This window comes from Psammomys obesus, unplaced genomic scaffold (assembly GCF_907164565.1).
Source record: "Psammomys obesus unplaced genomic scaffold, mPsaObe1.curated_primary_1811, whole genome shotgun sequence".
Lineage (NCBI taxonomy): Eukaryota > Metazoa > Chordata > Mammalia > Rodentia > Muridae > Psammomys > Psammomys obesus.
Window position 1 is genome coordinate 1,355,332 of NW_026585643.1, and position 13,854 is coordinate 1,369,185.

Consider the following 13,854-nt stretch of genomic DNA (forward strand, 5'->3'; position numbering starts at 1 on the left):
CCACAGTCAGGTGCTGGTCCCTGGGTGTATGTGTCAGAAGGAGGCTGTTCATGTAAGAGTTTTGGAACTGCGTTTGCTGAATTCTGGAAGAGATGAGCCATATATGTTCATGGAGAAGAATGGATGGAGGCAAAGAGAGGAATCAGAGAACAGGCTCAATCAGAGGAAGGGGTACCCGTAAAACCCATGGTTTTCATTTCAGTTGCCCTTTTAAGGATATTTTTGATAATCCAGTCATTATAAGGTAGGTTAGAATATGGGGAGGTGTTGGAGAGGAAAGATGTTTTCCGGTGGGATTGTCAAGGATGCCCTCTGGTTAGTCCCGGATAAGTGGTGACATGCCCTCCAAGAAGGTGGATGGGCCATGGCTAGCAGGTGGGTGGCCTTGTTTTTCCATCTGTGGACCAGAGCCCCTCTATTACACACACAGGAAAGAGTTCTTCTCAGGCTAAGCATGTGGACTTCTGAAGAGCTGTCTCAGATATTTTATTGTCTTTCAGGCACCTGAGGCAAGTTCCTAGAGTCTTCTGGCACAGGAGCTCCTGTCATACGGCTGTTGTGTCGCACAATGACATGGACAATGACTGACTATTTTAAGAGGCTGAGACGAGACAGCCCTTGAGAGTTTTTGCCGTGGACCTGCTAGGCTCTCTCTGCAGCTGCTGACCTGTGTCACCCAAGTTTCAAGAACTCAGCTGGCTTTTATTCTGGGAACTCTGCAGTTTCCCAGCTGGCCAAACACCACAGTGTGTGTGTGTGTGTGTGTGTCTGACTATCTCATGTCCTCTACTCCTAGGAAAAGCTTATTCCCAGGATCTTAGATGAGGCCCAGTAGGCAGGAAGTCAGTCACCAGCAAAGAGAACTGGTTGGCAGTTCTTTAAAAAAGGAACTTATGGATCAAGCTGAATCTGAGTCGTCATGATTGGGTCTGCTTTTTATCTTTTTTCCTCTCTATATGAAAGAACATTTGCGTGTAACGCCTAATAGTAATATTATACTTAATCGAGTATAATATACAGTACAGCCTAACTATATCAAGGCAGCAGATGAGGGAAAAAGGTATTTTAACTTGGATGGGACCCAAAGCTTTGAGTATCTAACTAGAGGAAATGGAGTTAGTTACTTTAAGTTTGTAGGAGGTCTAGGTATGTTGCGGTTCTTTTTAGAGCATTTAATTTAGTTGTAGTTTAGTATCAATAGCAACATAGTGATATAATTAGTTGGACCCAATTAATATTTTCCCTTAGCAGGAAAATTTTTGTTTAAAGCTTTAAATATTTGAATTTGAATTAGAAGTAAACCCCCAAGGTGGAGTTCTTTTGGAATTTTGTTTTGCTTTTTGAGACAGAGTCTCTCTTCGTAGCTCTGGATGTCTTGGAACTCGCTATGTAAACAAGGCTGGTCTGGAACTCACAGATGCTCCTGCTCTACCTCAGGGATGCTGGGATTAAAGGCATGTGCCACTATGCCCAGAACTGCTACTGGGAAAATTTAAAATAAGCTTTTTGCTCACTTAAAATTCAAGTTTTAAAATTTTAAAAAATTAAAATATAATCACACCACTTCCCTCTCTCCCTTCTTCCTTCCAACCCTTCCTGTGGAACCTCCCCTCACTCCCCTGCTCCTTCTTGAATGTGTGGCCTTAAAAATACATATCAAATAAAAAAATAAATATACATAATACATACAAACACACACATATATAAATGCCTACATACATATATACAAACATCCTAGCCTGCTTACTGTTACTCATTTATACATGATTTCAGAGCTGAGTACTTGGTATTGGATAACCAATTAGGATGTTATCCTTGGGGACAACTAATACCCTCAGCATGCCTTAGTTGCCTGTAGTTCATTGTCTCAGGCTGCTCCCTTCCACACACCCCGCAGACTTTCTCCATTCCATATGAACATACCTATTGGTGTTGTGCTTGGTCAAACCTTATTTAGTCAGCCATGTTGTTGGAGTCTCATGGGTGAAGCTTTGTTGTCATTTCTACCAGACACAATCTCACCACAGACTTGCTGGAGTTCTGGCTCTTAGAATCTTTCTGCCCTCTCTTCCTTCATGTTCCTTGAGCCTTAAGTGAAGGAGTTGTGATTAAAACTACATTTTTTTTAAAACATGAAGATAGGGTTTAAGTAAGGTCTAGGTAAGCAAATAGTTACATAAGAAGCCTAATTACTGTAAGGACATATATAATATCACCCCCATCTATAGCTTCACCAAAGCCGAGGTTAGCATTTTTATCATTTGGGTGTATAACCAGCAGAATTCCAACGACCAATTTAAACAATGGCTGGATATGAGAAGATTCAAAAAATATAAACATGCAGTCTTTTCCCTCTAGGCTGGAAGGAGTCTTGAATGAGATCTTTTTCCAATTAATGAAACCACCTACTTCTCCTTATTTCCTGTAAGTGTTCTGTGAAAAGACTCTGTAAACAATTTTGAACTTATTAGTTACTATGTATAAAAAAAGTTTCTTATGGGGCTGGAGAGATGGCTCAATGGTTAAGAGCACTGTCTGCTCTTCCAAAGGACCAGGGTTCAATTCCCAGCACCCACATGGCAGCTCACAACTGTCTGTACCACCAATTTCAATTCTGACACCTTCACACTAATGCACATAAAATAAATTATTAAAAAAAGTTTCTTATAATACTATATATCCCCCTTTAATAGACATGGCTTATGTAATATTTTTTCACATTCTGTACTTATTTTATAAGGAGATAAATGGATACTTTCCTGAAGCGGTAGATCATAGATTTAGGCTAAGGATGTAAAAAACTTTAGTTAATTCGGTCAATCATCAAACCATTTTTTATATACTGCCAGTATAAAAGACTGAAGATCACAGATACAGTGGGATTTCCATACAATAAGCCAAAGTTTTAAATAGATTTAAAATGTTTGTCCACTAAAGTTTTATGATAATTTTGTAACTTAGTAGGAACGCCCTAGGTAGGAATAATTTTTTAAACTTTGTATTGTTTCTTTGTGAATTTTACATCATGTGTCTCAATCAGACTCATCTCTCCCTCCCTTGCAACCTCCCACCCCACAGAGGAAAAATAAATTTCCACTGCGGAAGATGTACGGTGTCTCATTGTGTCCCACAGTATACCCTTTTGTTCACACTTCTTTACTTGCAAATGTGCATTGAAATGAGTCATTGGTCTGGTGCAAGGTCTCTGGCTTCTGCTACACTATTGATACTGGATCCTCACTGGGTCTGTTGTTGCCCTGTGTCATGGAGGTCCTTCAGCTTTGAATCTGTAGGACTGAGCCCTTCACATACTCTAGCAGTTATTGATGGGGTAGAGGATGGGGTGGGCCAATTCGAAGCTCTGGATCTGGGCCTGAGAGGTATTCGAGCTGGTCAGCCTGACAGCTCTCCTGTACCCACACCAGGAGGGGCTCTTCTGCCCTGTCCTGGCTGGCCCATCCAATGCTGTTGCCAGCAAGAGGCAGAGCCAGCTCTCCTGAGCTCTTACCCTTGAGGCCATCTCACCCACAATCCTTCCCTCCAGGGCTGGCTCTACTGTGCTGTTCAGGTGAGGCACAGGGCCCACTCTCCCAAGTGCTGCAGTAGGTGAGGGGTGCGCAAGCTCTCCTGCTCTCACGCCAGCTCTCTCACAATGCCCAGGTGAAGGGTGGGGCCAGTTCTGCACAGCCCTCAGATAGCAACATGTCCTCAGGGAGGCATTCCAGATCAGCGATGTCTACCTGGCCTTTGGTGGTAACAGACCCCTGCTTCAGCAGGGCCATGGACTCAGGTGTGGCCCCCAGTGGCAGCACAGGCCAGGACCTCACTATGGTCCTAGGTGTCATGATCAGGCTGTTCCTCGCTACCCCTGAGTCTCCAGTTCTGCCTCCCTTCATTGTGCACACATCTGTTTCTCTTTCTCTTCCATTTCTCCACCACTTACTCGCTCCTCTTAGTGATGCTCGGGGGTCTCTGCGTGTCTGGGGTCCTTTCAGTGCTATGCTCCACCCATGCAATTCAAGGCCAATTATGGCACTGGGCAGGGGCCATCTTGGGCATGGTCTGCTCCCCCAAGCCTGCACCACAGAACTGGTGGTTCTCTCAAGCTTGCTCTTTCCTGGGCTTGTCCACTGGCTTGGGCTCAGTTCTGCTTGAGGGCCTGAGGCCCTAGTCAGGATTCATCTAGTCTCTGGCTTGCTCCCCACCCCGGGAGCCCACCTGAGCCTGGATGGTGCTGGACTGGTGGTCATCTTGGGCTTGCTTTTCTCAGGGAGTGTTAGGTCACTAACCATTCAGATGCTCGCAGGTCAGAACACTGAGTGTAGACATGGCCTCTCACCTCTCTGCCACCTACTGACACACATGTGACACAGCAGACAACACCTTCAATGCCTTGAGGGGCAGTGAGGAAGATTTTTTTTTAATAGAAAAATTTCTCCGTCTAACAGTGTTTATACAGTAGGTGAAGACTTTACTCAATGGGAAACATACAAATAGCATTAGGAGAAATCCTTTTCATCTTTTAAAGATTCATCTTTCTTTATTATTTTTAATGAAGAGCTCTCATTTTTGTTTGATGTGCATTTTTTCTTTTACCTGCATGTATGTATGTGTACCATATGTATGCTTGTTCTCCAAGGAAGAGAGCATCAGATCTCTTGGAACCAGAGCTACAGATGGCTACAAGTCATCATGTGGGAACTGGGAACTGAGTGTGGGTCCTCTGCAAAGGGGCGTCTCAGGTGACTAGGCTTGGTGGCAAGCGCCTTTTCCGACTAAGCCATTTTTTCTGGCTCATTGTCTGTCTGTCTGTCTGTCTGTCTGTCTGTCTATCTATCTATCTATCTAGCTATCTAGAGTCTCTATCTAGCCTTCGCTATCCTGGAACTCACTATATAGAACAGGCAGCCCTTGAATTTAGAAATCCACCTTCTTCTTCCTCCTGAGTGCTGAGATTAAAGACGTACACCACCAATGCCTGGCTTTTTTTTTTTTAATCTGCTGTATTCTTTCAGTTCAGTTATTTGCAGTGTTCAAGTATAATTAGGTTGTGTGTGATAGAGGTGGTTCCTCCTGCCTTTATCCGATTAACCCTCAGGTCACATGCTTAGGGCTAGGCCCAGCCCCAACACCACTCCAAGGGTAAAATGTTAACTGCAGTGGCAACTAAACCGCTCAGGCTCCTCATGAAATAATGTAGCAGCCAGTTAATCCCTTTAGCCTCAATAACTACCGAGAAAAGGAACAAGGGCCGTATGGTGTGTACTAAGATACGTGTCTGTTGGTATAATGTTTTTTTTTTGTTTTTTTTTTTTTGTTTTTTTTTAATATATACACCTTACCCTTGTTCATTTAAATACTGATTTCTCCCCCACCCTACCCCCAACTCTCTGGTTTCAATTGGATATTGCATTGTGATAACTCATTCTAAGCATCCTGTCTCAACTCTTGTGTAAACAGGACAAAATAAAGCAACTAGATACAATGTTGTGCAATGGGAGGAGCCAGAGGACAGGAAAGAGGGGAGGAGCCAGAAAGCAGGAGAGGAGTGGGAGGAGAAGGGGCGAGAGGAGAGCTAGGAGAGCAGAGCTGGAGGAGAGATCTTGGAGGATGTGGAGCATGAACCAGACCTAAGATTTCACAAAAAGCAAGTATAATGTGGGAAATCTAAATGTTAGGAAACTGAGGGCTTGGAGGTTTAGAAGGGAGTAAATATTGCCCAGCATTGTGTTCTAGGTTAACTAAATAAATCCAGTCTCTGTGTGGTGATTTGGTTATACAGCTGCTGAGGATTAACAGCAGCATTACCAGAAGATAAACAAATAGTAAATATTAATACCACTTACAACAAATGACGCCCAACTAATCTAAGTATCCACACCCTTTAAATCATACTTTATCATAATTTGGTGGGGGGGGAATAAGCTCCCAGTGATGCAAACCAAACTTAAAATCTAAAAACTCCCAGGTCAGTTACTGTCTCTTTAAGAGAGGCTCTTAAACCAGCCCAGGAGCAAAAGACAGCCTCCTGTGGGCAGACCTGAGACTTCCATAACCAAACTGGCTGCTGCTGCAGTTTAACTGAGGGGTAAAAAGCTTGGCTCTTTTATACTGTGGCTGGCTCAACTGGCTCAGCTCCACAGCCATGGCGGGAAAGAAAGGAACTGGAGGCAGACAAACCTCTAGACAGAGTTTGGCCTAAACTGCATGTAAAATAAAGAATTGCCATGGCAGAGGGTGTTTTAATCTCTTTTGGCTTCATTTTGGCTGTCATATTCATGGATCTGGTTGCAATATGTTTAATGGTGTTAGTTCTTCTCCAAGAAAGTTCAAGGAGAAAATGGGAGAAAAGCCAAGGATTGGGGTACTAAGTTACAGACAATAGTACTCATCCAAATAATTAGGTTAATAACAGCTAAAATTCAAAGCTCTCTGGCTGCAAGGTATTTGTCAGCTCTTTCTGGTAAGGGTCTGCCAATTTATTGAAACATCAACTAAAATAACCAACTGGGCTTTGTTTGTTACAGGGTAAATTGGCACAACTGATTCCAAACTTAAAAATTTCTTGTCTCTTTGATTTTCATTTAAAGGCTTTGAGTTACAAATATACTGATTTGAAACTATATATATATCTGAACAAGTTGGTGAAGGCACATGCCTTTCTTCCCAACACAGAGTAAAAAGAAACAGGGAGATCTCTGAGTTCTGGATCAAGCTTATTTACATAATAAAAGCCAGGATGCCAACTCCTGCTGTTTAGCCACTTACAGAGATAGTCTAAGATTCTAAATGACAAAATTTTCCTTAAGGTTACCATGTAAATTCTTTTTTTCTTAATAATAGATGTTATGTCCTTACTGTTCTAAAGGTTGGATTCACATCATTTTTAGGTTTATGTAAAGAGAGACAATGTCACACTGCTCTGGAAACTGCCTTATCCTTTTAAATGTGAGACATTTTCACAGGGGAATAATGTTGGTTGTGCCTATGTAAAAAAGACACAAGAGGCTTAAAGATGGCAAAGTACATGCCAACCTAGTTTAGTCCTAAAAACTCAAAACTATATTCATATGGTTAAAAAACAAAACTGTCCATCCCATATTAAAAAGAGGGCAAGCCAAAGAATAATAGCCACTATCACTGTAAAGCCCAGGTACAAGATGCCTAGGGTATGCTTAAATGCTAAAGATAAGAGGGAGTTTAAATAAAGTTCGGCTATAAAGGCATAACTGTCCACTCTGTATAAAAAAAGAGGCAAGCCAAAAAATAGCCACTATCCATGTAAAGTCCAAGTACAAGATGCCTAGGATATACTTAAATGCTTAGGGTAAGAGAGCTTATATGCTAATACTAAGAGAGTTTATATAAATGTTAGAGGTAAGAGGGAGTTTAAATAAAGTTGGGCTATAAAGGCATAACTGCCCATTCTGTATAAATAAGGGACAAGCCAAAAAATGTTAGTGCTTGCTTAATTAACCATTTTTATTTGGGCCACCTACAGGATTTCTACATGTCCAAAATGTCAGCTAGAAGAAACTCATGAGAACGGCATCCAATTTCCTTTAAAGGGGGTTGGGTATGTTTTTGGTTGTTTGCTATGGCTACAAAATTTTATTGTCATTGGGAGATGTTTATTATTAATGGTCTTATTCAAAGTAAAACAAGGAATATACAGGGATATTATAGAAATAGAAAAAAGGGTAGATTATTGAATCTACTCAACTTCAGGTTTTATTTGCTATTCCCAAATAAGGTTAATTTTAACTCTGATATAGGATTTTGCATTTTGATGCAAAAATAAGTATTTTTAATATATGGTATAAGCTTTAGTATATTGATAGAAAGTCAAGGTTACTTCCAATACTTTTAAACTACTATTAAAAGGTGGTTAGGATATTAGGTATGCAAGTTAATTATTAGTTATTCAACTCATAGTCATGTCAGACACTAGTCTAATTTATCACAGGATAAATAAACCTATACATCTTCATGTGGTGTCTGTAAGAGTTAAAGGGGGCAGAGGGAAAGGAGAGTGGACACTCAGATTGACCTCAGTGGCAAGAGCAGGCTTCCGTTGTTTGGAGAGGGATGCCTCATGACCTCTGCAGAGAGTGTGAGGATACAGGAGATTGCACAGTCTAGACACATATGCAGGGGTGCAGCACCCACCGCCTAGAGACCCAGAGGAGACTGTGTTATTGAGTAGGTAGGGGAAAACTTTTTGGGGAGGAAGATAAGTCGGACTGCCCAGTTTCTACAACCTTTGGCCTTAGGGGCTTGTGATGGGGTTAGATATTTTTCAGAATTCCACCCGTAGCGGGTTTTCCCAGAACCATGGGCCTATTTTAAGGTCCTGGTTTTGGGGGGATGGGGGAGGAGGCACCATTTTGGACCTGGCTGCTTCCTGCTGATGGGGACATAATTTTCGATTCCTGGGATGGAGTGCCTGTGAGAGAAGCACCGTCGTTACTTCATCTTGTGTGGTGGACTGAATTATGGTGGTGATATGATCCAGGAGGAACTTCTGCAGGAAGTTTAAAAGCCAGGGTAAAACTGTAAATATGAGGGTAATAAGGGGCAGAGGGGTGAGTAATGAGAGGAGCTATGACGGGAGAGAATCCGGAGCCCATCCAAAGGAGGAGGCTTGTTTCTGAATTCTCTGTGTCTGGTCTCCAAGTCTTTGTGCCCTGTCTCAATCAGTTTTGATCTGTGGATATAAAAGCATTGTTCATGGAGGACAGTGCAGAACTCTGTGGGCAGGAGTGTGATGATCTAGTCCTTTTTGCTTTTGGAGTACCACATTGACCAAAGAATCAAGTTGATTCTGAAAGGGGTTGAACTCATCTGGAATTTCTTTAAGTCTTTCTGAGAGTTGGTGAGGCAGAGAAGTTACGGAAAGCCTTCCCCTTCCCGTCCAGCTGTTTCTGTTCTGAGACCTGAAAGGTTGCCCTAAGAGACAAGCTGGACATCTTGCTTAGAATGTTTTTTTTTTTTTTTGGGGGGGGGGCAGGGAATAAGGGAAACAGTAGGTAATATAAAGCCAAGGGTGCAGGCACTCATCTAATTAGTTGTAAGCATACATAGATATTTGTTCTGAAAAACCCAAGAGTCTTGTAAGGGAGGCAAAGAATGGGATGAAAGTGAGTTTTTTGGTACAGGCTCCTATCCCTAGGGCAGTTTTCCTTTGTGTGGTGGAAACTTTCCCATATGATGACACCTATAGCTTTTCATGGGTGTTTGTAGTTCAGCTGGTCACATGGCAGAGGTTCTACGTTGTCTTTATTTGAAACTGCCCTGGGACTCTATAGAATTAGGTATTGAACCCTCAACATTGGGGTTAGCATTGCTAAGAGGAGGAGAATTGAAGGCCAGGATTAAGAAAAAGGCAAGTGGGCTATCATGCTGGTCCCATACTGGCTGGGCGGTCGGCTTAGCCTACCTGAGCCCAGGGATTCACTGCCACGCCAGATCCGTTTTCTATAACCAGGTTTTATTTTTACAGAAGGCAGTATTGTGGGAGATAAAAATTGGCCTCTTCCTCCAATTTTGTCTCTGTAAAAAAATAACATTTATACTTGATGTGGCCGTAAATACAATTCTAGGCACATTGAAGACATTTAATCACTTGTAAGGTGAGTGGTCATTAACTTTTATATTTTAATTACCTTTGTTTTAACAGTTTATAATAGAGACTCCCATGCGATTAGGATTTTAACAAAGGTAACTTATCTTTGCTAAGATTTTGTGTTTTAAGAGATAACTTTTTTAATTCAACCTTTTAGTATCAAAATAAACTTTAACCATAAATATAACCCATAGAGAAACTGGGAACCAAAGTGAGCTGGGTTTGTTGTTGTTGTTTATTTTTGAGTTGGAGCTGCCATGTAGGGGCTAGGAATTGAACCAAACTCTTATCATCTGAATTGTGAGCCTTAGCCTTCAAGGGCTCAGCTATCTATCTCTCCAGGCCCCAAGATTAGCTAGTTTAGAAAGAGTCAGTTATAAACCTTTTATTCCAGCATTTCCTAGTCAGAGACAGACAGATCTCCGAGTTCGAGGCCAGCCTGTTCTACAGAGTTCCAGGACAGCCAGGGATACACAGAAAAACTCTGTCTTGGAAAACAAAACAAAACAATCAGTACAAAGGGAATGAAGGTCATCAAGCTCCTGGAATGTTAGGGGCCTCGTATGAACAAATGTTTTACCAGGCGAGAAACTAAAACATTTACTTAAGGGTTTTACAAGATGAGGGAGATAAAAAGGTTTGAATTTCTTGTCATAAGCACAAAATTTATAGTATTTGATAGAAAAGACTCATATTTAATGTTTACAACCATTTAGGCACCAGGTCAGAGATCAGAGCTCCTAAAACACTTTTGGCACCTTTGGTCTCCGGCAAGGATGAAGTTGCTGGGAGGCCCAAGGACATTTTTGGATTTTAGTCAAGGAAGAAACTGGCTGTTCTTCTATGGAGTTATTTTATTTACCCTGAACTGCCAAGCCACTTTCTACCTCCTGCTCTTATTTCCTTCTGAAAAGATTAACTTAGCTGCCGTTATGAGGTTTGGATCCTGATCGATCTGGCTTCTTCTGGCTGAATTTTGGGTGTTGGGTGTGGCAGTTTGGGAGAACTCTTCCAGAGGGCCTATCTAAAAGACCACAACTATCAGATAGAGGGAAGAAAGGAGGTTCTTGACTGCTATCTGAAAAGAGATGTGATGGAGAAGTGAAGCCTTATCCATCTTCTCTTTTTGAGGAGTGTTAACATTTAACAAGTTGGGGCTGGAGAGATGGCTCAGAGGTTAAGAGCACTGGCTGGTCTTCCAAAGGTCCTGAGTTCAATTCCCAGCAAACACATGGTGGCTCACAATCATCTATAATGAGATCTGGTGCCCTCTTCTGGCATACAGGCACACACGCAGGCAGAATACAGTATAAATAACACATAAATAAATAAATAAACAAACAATTCTTTATGGCTCTAAACTTGCATAAATGTTAAAAAAGCAAAGAAAACATTTAACAAGTTCCGCTGTGATCAGCCTAGGGAAGTCCAGCTAAAGTATGAAGTTGTTTAACTTAGAAGTTGTTTAACTTACGTCATCTTACTGAAAGAACATTTGACATAAATTACACACATAGAATAATATAGCAAATTAATCTTACCTGAGAGGAAGCTGTGAAAGGTACACGTTTGGGTCTGAAGTGGGTGGGCCAAATCCCTTTTCCAGATCCAGCTTTCCAGTGAGCTTAAATAGCATATGGCAATTTATCAACATTATCTATGCCCAAAAGACATTTGTTTTTCTATAAAACTAAACCAGTGAGTTAAACTGGACATAGAACTAACTGTTGAGCCCATGATAACTGGCAGGGCCTAAAGCCTCTTTTAAAAAAAATCTGCATATAGCTGTGCACATGAATGTTACCTGTTGGGTCTGATGAGGGCTGACAGGAGGCCCATAGCATTTTTCTTTTTATAATACTATAAGAGACAATGTTATAAAGTTAAATGCCTTCTCATTGAGAAATCACTGTATGCACTTAGAGATGAGTACAGAAAAACGCTCCTTAGTAGCAGTGTGGGACTGGTTCTGGCTAAGGCACAAAAGGGAGCCTGCCTCAGACAGAAAATGTCCCCAGCTTATACAGGCCTTACACTCTCCACATATACTGTCATTCCTTAAATCTCGTTCAGGTCCGGATTCCAGGTTTTACTTTGAATGCTTTAAGCAGAGGCAGGAGACTACTAGTCTGGCCACTTGGGCAGATGAGAGATTTACACAGCAAAGATACCGTCAGAGTTATGTTGTTCTTCTTGAGTAGCTATCACACAGGGGCATCTTTTTTGTTTTGTTTTAATTTGTTCACTTTACATCCCAAGAGTAGCCCCTTCCCTCCTTTCCTCCTGGTCCCATCTTTCCTCCTGCTTCCCTCTATCTCCCCACCCAGGGACATCTTGAATCTCAGAATTATGCTTTTCCTGATATCAGAACCTAAAGTTAATGCAGGCCAGGATATAATTAATGGTGGTGCTCCCGAGCTGCCCAGTAGAGGCATGCTCTTTGACATGGGTATGGGCCTAACTGGAGGCCAGTCGTGGTGGGTAAGCATTAGCAGAAACGTTTTCTCAGCAATCTCAAATGTCACCTCCGGTACACAATTTTCTTTCCTACAGTTTCTAACAAGCCTGGCTCGAGCACTACTTATCTCGTCATGGAGGCAGTGCTACTTTAGTCAAATTCAACCTTGTGTAACTTAATATTTCCTAAGCAAGTTTATTAGCAAATCCTTTATAGCATCAATTTTACTTCTACAAGCCCCTCCTGTATCAAAAGAACATTTGATTTCTAAAGGTCACCCCACGATATCTGAAAATTAATGAGATCATTGGTACATTGCGCTTCGTACTTAGGACCAAGCAGGGTCAAATGGCAAAGGAAGGTGTCTGCACTTACCGATGTCTAGATTTTCCTGGCCTCACCTTCAATTTGCATATATCCTCAGATGGGAATAGTCTACTCAAAAAACTTAAGCATTTTTCCCTTTGCATGTTCCTTTTGGCTTCCTTTTTAAATGCGTAAGCACTTACAGCCCAGAGAGCATTAAACAGAAAACTGTGAGAACAGGCATTCAAAGGCATCGGAAAGCGAAAGTATGAGACCTAGGAGACTGGTGTCTAGGAGACCCATTACCCTTGCGCTGCTTCCAAGAACTCCACCAGCCCTTCAAAGGCTCTGGCCAGCACTACAGCGACAAAGGAAAATCACCACCTTACCTGACCCCGTTAGTTTGAGAGATAAGGGAGAGACCCACAAAAGAAAAGGAAGCACACACAGAACGCCTACCCGCTTCCAGGGCATGTATCTGCCGGGCATTGCGCTACGCTACTTTCTTGATATCGACAAAAGATCCTCACGTGATGGCTGTTTTAGGACCCTGGCTTGGGGGAGTAGGTAGGTTTTCTTTTGGTGTCTCTCCGTGTGTGTAGGAAGCCTTTTTCTCAAAGGCTCCAACTGAGTCAGGTGGAGGCCAGCATGCAGGATACCTCTGTTTTGAGCTCCACAGCCTGCTCTAATCCTGCATTTCTCTCTACCTATGGTATATGCCACCCTCAGGCGCCTCCCCTCCCCCAGCTCATCTGTCTCCACACAGAGAATTCCTGCTTCAGACTGTGTGTGTCACACCTGAGCCTCGGCTTCATAGCCTGTGTGGTCCTCTGCCTCTCTCCTGTGGTTTGTCCAGCGCTGGGTCTTACTCCCTCTCCAGTTGGTTGTTCCCATGGCATCACTGGTGTGGGGGAGGGCATGCTTCGCTGGTGTCTCCTGCTGGCTTTGGCCCTGACACTCCAGCCATGTGTTGCAGGCAGGGTGAGTTCACGGGCTCTCCAGCCTTTTCTTTGTGGGTCTCATTCATCGTTCAGGAATAGAGACGATTGGAATAGAGACTGTTGGTTATTATCCTGACGGTTTTTCTTTCATTCGGTTGAACCAGAAGGGCTTCTAATTCACTGTCTTACAGGGAACCTCATTTCATTCTTATGAGTTAATATTCTTCCACTCCCTCCCCTTCTTCCTTCCCATCCTTTCCCTTCCCTTCCTTCCCCTTTTCTTTCTTGGGTGCTATGGATAGAGCTTGGGGCTTACATGTGCCAGGCAAGTCCTCTGCCAGGGAGATCCAGTTCTAACTTGTCAATTTTGTAACTGTGGGATTTCCACAGGGTCCATTTCCTGACTTGAGACTCAGGTATGAGAAATTCACTCTGTCTAGCTGGGCTTCCTGCCACCCTCTGCTGCAAGTCCAAGAGGTGTGTGTGTGTGTGTGTGTGTGTGTGTGTGTGTGTGTGTGTGTGTG

At 42.5% G+C, this 13,854-nt stretch overlaps 1 long non-coding RNA gene and 1 other non-coding gene across 2 annotated transcripts; both read right to left on the bottom strand.

Annotated features, from left to right (window-relative positions):
- Window positions 1-1,931: 1,931 nt before the first annotated feature.
- LOC129683385 (uncharacterized) lies at window positions 1,932-12,517 on the bottom strand. The gene is made up of 3 exons (XR_008721139.1): window positions 12,459-12,517; window positions 11,167-11,249; window positions 1,932-2,088 (listed from the first exon to the last, which is right to left on the bottom strand). It is a non-coding gene; the product is annotated as an uncharacterized LOC129683385 (long non-coding RNA).
- On the bottom strand, window positions 4,273-4,405 carry LOC129684817 (small nucleolar RNA SNORA17). The gene has a single exon (XR_008721403.1). It is a non-coding gene; the product is annotated as a small nucleolar RNA SNORA17 (small nucleolar RNA).
- Window positions 12,518-13,854: the final 1,337 nt, after the last annotated feature.